This window comes from Ranitomeya variabilis, chromosome 5, assembly GCF_051348905.1.
Source record: "Ranitomeya variabilis isolate aRanVar5 chromosome 5, aRanVar5.hap1, whole genome shotgun sequence".
NCBI lineage: Eukaryota > Metazoa > Chordata > Amphibia > Anura > Dendrobatidae > Ranitomeya > Ranitomeya variabilis.
In genome coordinates this window covers 121,811,223-121,823,428 of record NC_135236.1, presented here as the reverse complement: position 1 = coordinate 121,823,428, position 12,206 = coordinate 121,811,223, and the positions used below count along the sequence as shown (strand labels likewise).

Genomic DNA, 12,206 nt, shown 5'->3' with positions numbered 1-12,206 from the left:
ATTGCAGTGTGGAAAAAGTAGGATAAAACAAAGAACATTCAAAGAAAACATATTTCCTTATATTTCTTTGAATGCTGACGTCGTTAGATACCGATTGGAAAAAAATACATCAGTTCTCCTAATCGTGCAGCACCTAAAAACGTATGAGATCACAAGTCTAAAAAAAGCCACTAGTGTGAATGCACGCTAAATGTATCCTAACTCAACCATTCCTTGCTCTTTGCATGGCATCTGCTTTGTAAATCACCTTAGTGGCTTCCCTTAGCGTCCTCTATAGACTGTGCTCGTTGCAGACAAGCCAGCGCTGTCAATCCCCAGTCAGGGAGCAGAACGGTGCACTGAGGGTCTTGGCCAAGCTGAGGATGCACCACGCATCCTAAGTAGCATATTTTACTAGATCTCAGTTTCTGCAGAATGGAGGCAGAGATTTGTAAACTAAGACCTCCTTCTCTCCTCCACACTTATTCGCTCCTCACCCAACCGCGTCCAAGACTTCTCCCGAATATCACCCATCCTCTGGAATTCTGTGCCTCAACACGTCCAGTTATCCACCACATTTGGATCCTTCAGATGGAACCTGAAAACCCATCTCTTCAGGAAAGCCTACAGCCTGCACTGACCCCGCTGCCTCTTGACCACTACCGAAGCTACCGCCTCACCAACACCGGAGCTCCTGTAACCCTCAACCTATTGTCTCCTTCCCCACCATCCTGTAGAATGTATGTCCGCAAGGGCAGGGTCCTCGCCCCTCTGTATCAGTCTGTAATTATTAGTTTGCTTACTGTAAATGATATCTGTAATTTGTATGTAACCCCTTCTCATGTACAGAACCATGGAATCACTGGTGCTATATAAATAATAATAATAATAATATGCACACGGTGTCTTGGCGCACTTGCCGAGTTTTAGATGGTGAAGTAGCTTCAGGAGAGCTCTGGTTGTGTATTTTCCTAAACCGTTGTCTTTTTTCGCCTTTGTCTTTTCTGTTTCTTTGCTGAGTTTTTGGAAATGCAACTCTCTAAAAACAACAGAGAGTTCAGAAACCAGGACTTTTGATTTGAATTGGGCTACATGCACACAACGTCTATTTCCAGGGGATTTTATAGAGGCCATATCCCTTAAAAAGTGATGTGCTTAGTTTTTACTGTAAGTTTGGACTGACAGACTCCCTTTAATGTTGGGATCTGAAAAAAATATGAATGCCAAGATTGCCATATTGGTTCCCACACCCCAATCACAAAACAATACTGTAAAAAGCTAAGAAAACTTGGTATGTCATCTAAAATGGTACAAATCTAATACTCGGCACAAAAAAAGCAAGGCAGGAACATTGACAGGAAAATAAAAAAGATACAAGTCTCAAAATTTAGCGGCACAAAGTTTTATTCTTACAAAGTTCTTATTTGTTTTAAGCCACTGAATTAGTAAAAAAACCCATGTATGATTGGTAACGCCACAATAGTATTGACATGAAGTATCGTGATGCGAGTTCATCTTTACCTCACAATTAATGCCATAGTAACGAAGCCCCCCCAAAAATGGTGGAATTGCATGTATTCATTATTTCTCCCCACTCAGTCTTTTTTCCAGTGGCGTAACTAGAGTTCCATGGGCCCCAGTGTAAGATTTGGACCGGGACCCCCCCCACACTGATTTAATTAAGAGACCACTGCAAAATTTTCAGTTTGTCTGATTTTTCTCTTCATATTTATATTATTGAGTAAAATGTAAATTTTTCATTTATTCTATAAACTTCTGACAACATGTCTCCGAATTTCCAAGCAACAAATTTTGTATTTTTTTCGGACAAAGTCAAATGGTCAAAATAAAAAAAAATAAAAAAAACAACAACAACAGTGCTTTCAGACCTCAAATAATACAAAGAAAACAAGTTCATAATCATTTAGAAACAACAATACTAATGTTTTAACTCAGGAAGAGTTCAGAAATCAATATGTTGTGGAATAACCATGATTTTTAATCACATCTTTCATGCCTTACGCCAGTCTTTCACACTGCTTTATTTAAGCAGTTCTTCTTTGATGGCTTGTGACTTTCCATCATCGTCTTGATTACATTCCAGAGGTTTTCAATGGGGTTCAGGTCTGGAGTTTGGGCTGCCCATGATAGGGTTTTGATGTGGTGGTCTCTTAATTTTTGCCAGAGCTGTATATATATGCCCTCCATCCTGGTAAATATGTTCCCTTTCCTGGCCCCATCCTGGTATATATGTCCCTTGTCCTGAATCCCATCCTGGTATATATATCGCTCATCCTGGTATTTATGTCTCCTATCCTGATATATATGTTCCCCTTATTGGCCCCATCCTTGTATATATATATATCCCCCATCCTGCTATATATGTGCCTTATCCTGGGCCCCGTCTTGGTACATATGTCCCTTATCCTTTGTCCCATTCTGGTATATATGTCCCCCATCCTGCTATATACTGTATGTGCCTTATCCTTAGCCCCATCTGCTATATATATCCCTTATCCTGGGCCCCATCCTGGTGTATATCCCCCATCCTGGTACATATGTCCCTCATCATGTTCCACATCTTGTTATATGTCCCCCATTCTGCCGCAGTTCTTCAATGATTAGAAAAAAATAAATGTTTCTACTCACCTCCTATCCGCTCCTACACCGTGCGGCGTCCTATTCTGAAGCTGGTAGCTGATTTCAGCGTGCAAGCCACGGGAGCGCATGCCATCACTGCCATGGGCCCCCAGTCACGGGCATCCTAACAACAGTTGCTGGCCTCTAGTTGACCAGCTGCATGTATTGCCGATGAGTCTGTGCGCAGCAATACCCTACAGTTGTATGCGTGTCCGAAGACAAACATCCAGTTGAAATTTGAGCGGACGTCGGCGGGCTCCTCACCACAGGAGCCCGGTCAGTGTTGGAGCTCTATGACCCCTGCTTTTTCCGTTTCTCAGTGCATTATATGGTAAAACAAAGTGTCAATCAAAAACTACAATTCATCTTGCAAAAACGCAAAACCTCATACTGTGATGTCGATAGAAAAATAAAAAAGATATGGCTATTTGAAAAAGGGAAGGGGAAAAATGAAGGCACAAAAACGAAAATTGGCTGCAAGCTATAAAGCAGTAAAGACCCCACAATTACTGAAGCAATGAAGACCCCACAGAGGTCTGTCTATACATAGCTATACACAGCTGCAGTTCAGCTCCAGATAAGTCATCTATGATTTTACTTGTGCACAAATAAAGCCCCTTGTGCAGCCTTCTCCTTATCTAACCCATGTCCTCACTTCTCCAGCACTGGCAGAACCTAATTAACATGTAAATATCCGTCATTTACATATAAATACACACTGTTTAGTGTTTTCATATGGAAATGTATCATTAAGCCTGCACCCTTCTTCTAAACACACTTATAGGCACCGGCCTTCAGTATCTACAGGTAAATTTGGTCAATGTACAGTGGCATGTAAAGGTTTGGGCACCCCTGATCTTGGAGATAGGAATACCCCTTTAAGATTTCTGGGCCTCACAGCAGTCGGGAGACCCGGGGGCTGTGAACTCTGGTAACCGTAAGAGAGCTGCCATGAGGCCCAGATAGTTGTGAATTGATGTAACCTCACTGACGTCACTGAAATTACGTCAGTTCATAGCCAGCCAGTCTCGCAGAGCAGTGTGCCAGCCAGTTGCAGCTACAAAAGCCTATGGAGCAGCGTTACGACGCTCCATACGCTTCAGATGATGTGGGACATCGTGGGATCGTTGGACTACTTTGGAACTGCATGAGATTTTTTTTTTTTTTAAATAAATGGGAGAATCAGGGCATTTGTCAGGAAGTGTTTTTGTGAATAAAGGATTTTTGGGTGTTTTTTTTTTCTTATTGGGTTAGTAATGGGTGTGTTTGACAGACATCTACCAATTCCTAACCCCAGGGGTTGATGCCAGGCTGTGATTTTTGACAAATCACAGCTGTCATCAACCCCAAATCCCATTAAGTTAGTGTGGTGGCAATCGGGAAGAGCTGAGATAGGGCGCCAGAATTGGCGCATCTCATGGTATTTTTAGGCTGGAAAGAGCCAATAACCATGGCCCTTATCAACCTTATAATATCAGCCCACAGCTGTCTGCTTTGCCTTAGCTGGATATTAAAAATAGAGGGGACCCTATGTAATTTTTTTTAATTATATCTTTATTGCTAAAAACGGCAGGGAAATATGTGGGAGATTATGTTTTTTTCTTCACTTTTTTATTTTGCCTGATATACAAGTCATTATACAGGAAAGAATGTTTCCTAACCTTTTTTCCTGTAAAATCCATTTTATCTTTAGTTTTGTATGTTTTATTGTTAGTCCTCTAAAAATTGCGCAATACTCTGACAGCATTGCTCCCAGCAGTGACCTGGAAGCCAGAGATGTGTCCAGGGGTCTTCCCCATGCTGTTCCCATTCCATTGCAGCAATTTTCCTCCCTCCCCGAGACCTCCTGGTAAGTTCTGTTGGGAAAATGCTCACGTTTCTCATTGACTTCTATTACACTTGTAAAGGTACCGTCACACTCAGCGACGCTGTGGCGATATAGACAACGAGCCGACCTAAACTAGATCGCTGGAGCGTCGCTGTTTAGGTCGCTGTAGAGACGTCAAACACAGCAACTCCAGAACGATGCAAGAGCGATCCAGACTCACTTCTCGTTCTCGCTGGTTGTTAGCTCCATGTCAAACAGCCGGAGTGTACGGACTGGCTAGAAGGAGACACTGCGACGCCCCCTATGCTCGTTGCTGGCGTCGTTGCTTTTGATGTCAAACATGACGATACACTCCGACCTGGCGACGAAATAAAGTTCTGGACTTCTAGCTCCGACCAGCGATGGCACAGCGGGATCCAGATCGCTGCTGCGTGTCAAACACAACAAGATCGCTATCCAGGACGCAGCAACGTCTCGGATTGTTGTCGTTCTCTTTGCAAAGTTGCTGAGTGTGACGGTACCTTTACTCGAAACAAGCACCCAACCATTACGACTTGCTTGATTCGAGTAACGAGCACCCAATCATGTTACTGCTCGCCAATCACGAACTTTGACCAGTACTGATAACCTTTCACACTTGAGGCTCTATAGACATTTTTGGCGATTGGCCCAATTCTTGAAATTTTTTCATATTTACTTTATACACGCCAGCTTTTATAATCCGGAGTTGTGGTGTTTGATGCTCCAAATTCATCAAGAGGTGCGCATGCCACTTAATGAATTTGGTGCATCTTATCAGTGGTGTGTGCCTCGCCAGAATTACTACTCTAGTCAGTATTGATGTAACTGTTGATGTATTTGGTGGCTGGGCAGCACCATGCTTCGTCCTGCACATGCTCTGCCAATTTTGGCTTAAATGGTAAGGAATAGCCTGAAAATGCCCAAAGGTGCAATATTTTTTCATAAGTGGATGTTACACATCCATTTTGCAACTTTTCAAAGTGTTTTATGCCAGTTTCGCAAACACTTTGATGAAATGGTCCCAAAGTGCTGTATCCAAAATGGTTACATCCAGCTAGAAATTATTCTTTACTGACACAGCGCCATTTGAAGGGACTGCGGTGCACTTGTGGAGCATGTAATATAAATGCTATCAATTGGATTATTTTTTATCCTGCATGCACCACTGAATGGCATAAAATAACCGGGGAGAGATTAATTTATGAGATTTTGCATGGAACATGAATGCATGGCCTTTGTAGATGACTGTAATATGAATATGTTATTGATACAATTAATTATTAAATCTGAAGATGTCAGGCGGTGTATGAGCTCATCGCCAACAGACCAGTGTAATTAACTTCTGCATAATAAACTGAGCAGTTAATAACATCCTTAAGGCAACCATCAGTGCTCGGCACCACAGGCCTCCACATCCTCAGTCTTCTTCTTATACGGGATCATACTGGATGACAGCTTTGAATTATTCCTATTATACTTGTTGCTTAGTCTAAAATTCTTAATAGGAGTGCAAAAACATGCACTATATGTACAAAAGTATTGGGACTCCTACACATTGCACCTACATAAGCTTTTATGACCTACCATTCGAAATCCAGGGACATTAATATGGAGTTGGTTCCTTTGTAGCTATGACAGCTTCCAGTCTTTTGGAAGGATTTGTACAAGATTTTGGAGTGTGTCTGAGAGACTTTTCCCCATTTGTCCATAAGAGCATTTATGAGGTCAACCGATATTGGAGGGGCTGGACAGGCCCACAATCTCCATTCTCCTTCTTCCCAAAAATGTTAGATGGTGTTGAGGTCGTGGTTCTGTACTTCTAGTCATGTTCTTCCACACCAGTCTCACCCAACCATGGCTTTATGCACTTTGCTTTGTGCAATGGAGCACAGTCATGTTTGAACAGAAAAGGGACTTTCTAAAACTGTTCCAACAAAGTTAGAAGCTAAAATTATCCAAAATGTTATGGTATGATGAAGTAGTAAGGTCAACCTATGAAAAACCAAATAATGGCAATAATACTCCTGCACTGAATCTTACACTTGGCACAGTGCGGTCAGACAGGTAATGTTCTCCTGGCATTCACCAAACCCAAACTCATACATCATACTACTTCAGAATCCAGTGGTCATGTCTCTATGCCACTCTATCCAATGCTTGACATCATGCTTGGTAATGTAAGGCTGCTTAATCATGGAAACATGTGCCATGAAGCAAACAGCAGGGGCACAGTTTTTGCTCTGATGTTACTGCCAGAGAAGGTTTGGGTTCTGCAGTTATGGAGTCAGCAGACGTTGGTGACTTTTACATACTATACTCTTTAGCACTCACTGACCTCGCTGTGTAACGTTACGTGGTCTACACGTTGTGGCTGAGTTGCTGTGATTCATAAACTATTCCAATTTTCAATAATACCAGTTTATAGTGGAATATTTAGGATATTTCATGAACTCACTTGTAATATTGCAATACTCGGTCTGACCTACGGCTCTCCTGACCTGACAGTGTGAAGTGTTTCTATGCAGCTATCAAGCTCAGGTCAGGAGAGGTGTTGGGTCAGTCCGTGCACTGCGATGCAATCCTCTCACGAGAAATATGGCCATCTGTCTGCCTCCTAAAACAGACAGCACTAGAAAGCAATCAGGTCACCATCAGTGTGCTGTCCGAAGTTTTCACCAACTCATGCTCTTGGATGGGTGAATTTTATCCATGACTATGATCAAAAATGGGCATATCAACCTTTTTAACACATCTCAATGTGGAACTTTTTATTATTCCAAGATCTATTGAATAAAAAGTACTTTGTTGATGACCTTTAATAAAGTTTTTTGAGTAACTCTCTTCTGACATATCTTTTTTAGTAAAAACTTATATTCTCCATAAAATAATTCTCCTGGAGCTTTCCCTAGAACTTTGCATTGTGTCTTTCCTCTGTTATTTGTCATGAAAACACAGCAGTAGGGCATCACGAGGAGCAGCAGCACTGTATTAGATGAACAATCTTAAATTATTCATAATGCAATATTTCATTTCCTTCAATCCAATGTAATATATATAATCTACAAAATATAATCTAATCGGCAGGCAACACATCACATTAGGGCATATGGTATGCTCACTTATTACTCTTGTGGCATAGATTTATCACGCCTGGGGCGGTGACTTACAGCCCTCATTTTATTGCCTGATATTAATCAAATAACTACACTGCTTGCACTTTACTAGTCATAGACACAGGATTATAAGGTTGAGCATTATCTAATAGATATATTCTGTAAAAAAAAGTGTATAATATTAAATATGCAACTACACTTTACTACGGTAATTTGATGACTGAATGTACAATATATAGTATGTTCTTTGAGTTAACCTAATCACGCAGATTCCAGCTCACCACAGACGTTGATCTCATCCACTCGGAGCTCGGACAACGGCTCTGCCAAAGCCCAGCTTTACAAATAGATAATTTTTTATTTAGATGAAATCCATACACAGGACATAGATTAAGTGTGAGTGTTCATCTGAAACGCGTAGATGCGAATACTGCATCACCTGTTACCATGATTATCGCAGCACGGAAAGGTCACGTAGAATCGCCTGCTGTGATCTTTGTCTCAAACAACTATCTGCTGACCCCTATCATCCAGACAATTATTTGATTCACCGATGATTAAAGGAGGCTGCAGGTTGTCACCACTAATAAGACGGTTATTGTGAAACTAACAGTGAGCATATGATATATACACCTCTGATTAAATGCATGGAATATGTATATATCACCGCTAACTTCACGATAACCCCAGATTACTTGCTGCCGCCACCACCAGTTGTTTTTTATATTCAGGCTAACTGGAGGCATGGTAGGTAGCTTATGGCTTTGAGAAGCGGTTTACAGAACAAAAGGAGCACAACTATTACATTTTATATTTAATCCAAAACACAGCAGTGTTTACAAAAAATACACAAACGGTTTTACAAAGGGGATAAGACAATACAGAATATACAATAACAGACAACAAAAGGGATTAACAAACGAACTTACTTGCCCGCTCACAGAGATGAGTTAACTTAGCCAAAGGAGAGCGCTTTGATTTGGGGAACATTCGGCTAACGGGATTCATGTATACAGTTGAAAGTCCATATTGCCCAGAGACAGGCCCAAAACATCACTGCTCTAGAGGAGATCTGCATGGAGGAATGAGCCAACATACCACCAACAGTGTGTGCCAACCTTGTGAAGACTTACAGAAAACGTTTGATCTCTGTCATTTCCAACAAAGGATATATAACAAAATATTGAGATGCATTTTTGTTGATGAACAAATACTTATTTTCCACCATAATTTGCAAAATAAATCTTGCCAAATCAGACAAGGAGTTTTTCTGGATTTGTTTTCTCATTTTGACTCTCCTAGTTGTGGTCTACCTATGATGTCAATTACAGGCCTCTCTCATCTTTTTAAGTGGAAGGACTTGCACAATTAGTGGCTGACTAAATACTTTTTTCCCCCACTGTATTTGTATGTATCAGCAGTGGGTACGGAAAGTATTCAGACCCTTTTAAATTTTTCACTCTTTGTTTCATTGCAGCCATTTTGTAACTTCAAAAAAGTTATTTTTTTTTCTCATTAATGTACACTCTGCACCCCATCTTGACTGAAAAAACAGAAATGTAGAAATTTTTGCAAATGTATTAAAAAATAAAAACTGAAATATCATATGGTCATAAGTATTCAGAAAAAAACACAAAAAGAGGAAAAAATCCTCCAATATTCAAGAAAAAAAAAACAAAAACAGGCAGAAATGCTTACCTGTCTAAATGGGCCTCAATACAATTGCACTACCAGGGTGCAGCGGACCCAAGTAAAATGGCAACTGCACAGGTGCAATACCAAATGAAACAGCCAGCCTTCAATCAGGGATTGGCCGTGTGGTACACCAATGCAAAAAAAATATACTCTGTATGTGGCAATGTTCACACAAGGAATGCAGAGCATCTGGTTCTCAGCCTATTAATGACGCGCTATGGTGGGCTGCCCAGTGCTACCTATGATGCAAACGCAAGAAAGAAAGACAGTATCAGATCGGCACTGAACGAGCTGTCATAAAGCAATCCAGCTGCGAGGCTAATAACTTCTTCAAAAGACAGACGGAGTCAGCTACTAGTGAAGTGGGGGCGGTGCTCTGCAGCTAAAGTCGATGATTCACATGAGAATGAAGATAAAGAAAGAATGCGGCACTCACCCGGTTTCTTCCACTGTAGTTAATTCTTTATTGAATGTGGCAATCCATGTTCAACACGGCACAATACAGGCTGAGGCATGGGGAGGGAGCAGTGGGGGAGTGTGCAGAGACAAGACGGACTGTCTTGTCTTGTCCGTCTTGTCTCTGCACACTCCCCCACTGCTCCCTCCCCATGCCTCAGCCTGTATTGTGCCGTGTTGAACATGGATTGCCACATTCAATAAAGAATTAACTACAGTGGAAGAAACCGGGTGAGTGCCGCATTCTTTCTTTATCTTCATTCTCATGTGAATCATCTACCTATGATGCATCCTGTGTGAACAGAGGCCACAGTTTACAGAACCATTTGGGTCCAATTGCACCCTGAAAAAAATATAACGTGCAACAAAAAAATCAATATATGTAAGGTATTGGTTGATATTCTGGCCATAATATCTAAGCTGGCAACTCGCGTCAAGGGTCCTTATGTTTGCCAGTCCTACTCTAACATGAAAACCACAAAAAGAGGAAAAAATCCTCCAATATTCAAGAAAAAAAAACTAAAACAGGCTTATGTTTTTTTGCATGTTATATTCACGTTATGTTTTTTCTCACCATAAAATTCAGCATCTGAACTATGCAAAAGAACATCTAAGCATGCTTGATGCACTTTGGAAACAAGTCCTGCGGACCAATAAGGTCAAAATACAACTATTTGGCCACAATAATCAAATGTATGTGTGGAGAAAAAGGGCACACAATTTCAGGAAAAGAACATTTCGCCAACCATTAACATGGGGGTGGATTGATCATGCGTTGGGGTTTTGTTGCTTCCAATGGTACGGAGAATATTTCACAGGTAGAGGGAAGAATGGATTCAATGAAATTTCAACAAATTCTTGATGGAAACATTACACCATCTATAAAAAAGCGGAAGTTGAAAAGAGGATGGCTTCTACAAATGGATAATGATCCTAAACACACGTCCAAATCCACAATAGACTACCTCAAAAGGTGCAAGCTGAAGGTCTTACAATGGCCCTCACAGTCCTCTGATCTGAACATCATTGAAAATCTGTGGCTAGCAGAGGATGCAAGATGACCCAGGAATGTCACAGAACTGAAAGAATTTTCAAAGGAAGAATAGATGAAAATCCATCAAACAAGAATTGAAAGACTCTTGTCTGGTTACAAAAAGTGTTTACAAGCTGTGATACTTTCAAATAAAAAGAAAGTGCTACTTGATACTAACGAAGCAGGGTGCCCAAACTTTTGATTTGGCCCACTTTTCTTTTTGTAATATATACTGTATATATACCGGTATTCATTTTTTTACAGTATATAAAATATATATATATATATATATATATATATATATATATATATATATATATATATATATATAAATAAATATATATATATTCTTTTTTTTCTTTTACAAAAAGAAAAATGGGCCAAATCAAAAGTTTGGGCACCCTGCATCGCTAGTATCAAGTAGCACTTTCTTTTGAATTGAAAGTATCACAGCTTGTAAACAATATATATACAGTACAGACCAAAAGTTTGGACACACCTCATTTAAAGATTTTTCTGTATTTTCATGACTAAATTGTAAATTCACACAGAAGGCATCAAAACTATGAATTAACACATGTGGAATTATATACTTAACAAAAAAGTGTGAAACGACTGAAAATATGTATTACATTCTAGGTTCTTCAAAGTAGCCACCTTTTGCGGTGATGACTGCTTTGCACACTCTTGGCATTCTCTTGATGAGCTTCAAGAGGTAGTCACCAGGAATGGTCTTCCAACAATCTTGAAGGAGTTCCCAGAGATGCTTAGCACTTGTTGGCCCTTTTGCCTTCACTCTGTGGTCCAGCTCACCCCAAACCATGTCGATTGGGTTCAGGTCTGGTGACTGGAGGCCAGGTCATCTGGCGTAGCCCCCCATCACTCTCCTTCTTGGTCAAATAGCCCTTACACAGCCTGGAGGTGTGTTTGGGGTCATTGTCCTGTTGAAAAATAAATGATGGTCCAACTAAACACAAACCGGATGGAATAGCATGCCGTTGCAAGATGCTGTGGTAGCTATGCTGGTTCAGTATGCCTTCAATTTTGAATAAATCCCTAACAGTGTCACCAGCAAAGCACCCCCACACCATCACACCTCCTCCCCCATGCTTCACGGTGGGAACCAGGCACGTAGAGTCCATCCGTTCACCTTTTCTGCTTCGCACAAAGACTTGGTGGTTGGAACCAAAGATCTCAAATTTGGGCTTATCAGGCCAAAGCACAGATTTCCACAGGTCTAATGTCCATTCCTTGTGTTCTTTAGCCCAAAGAAGTCTCTTCTGCTTGTTGCCTGTCCTTAGCAGTGGTTTCCTAGCAGCTATTTTACCATGAAGGCCTGCTGCACAAAGTCTCCTCTTAACAGTTGTTGTGGAGATGTGTCTGCTGCTAGAACTCTGTGTGACATTGACCTGGTCTCTAATCTGAGCTGCTGTTAACCTGC

The 12,206-nt window shown here is 40.9% G+C and overlaps 1 protein-coding gene across 1 annotated transcript in view; it reads left to right on the top strand.

The window, feature by feature from the left end:
• The window catches only part of MINAR1 (membrane integral NOTCH2 associated receptor 1), a 110,962-nt gene that overhangs the window by 40,352 nt on the left and 58,404 nt on the right, over positions 1-12,206 (top strand). The gene's annotated exons all lie outside the window — the stretch shown is intronic.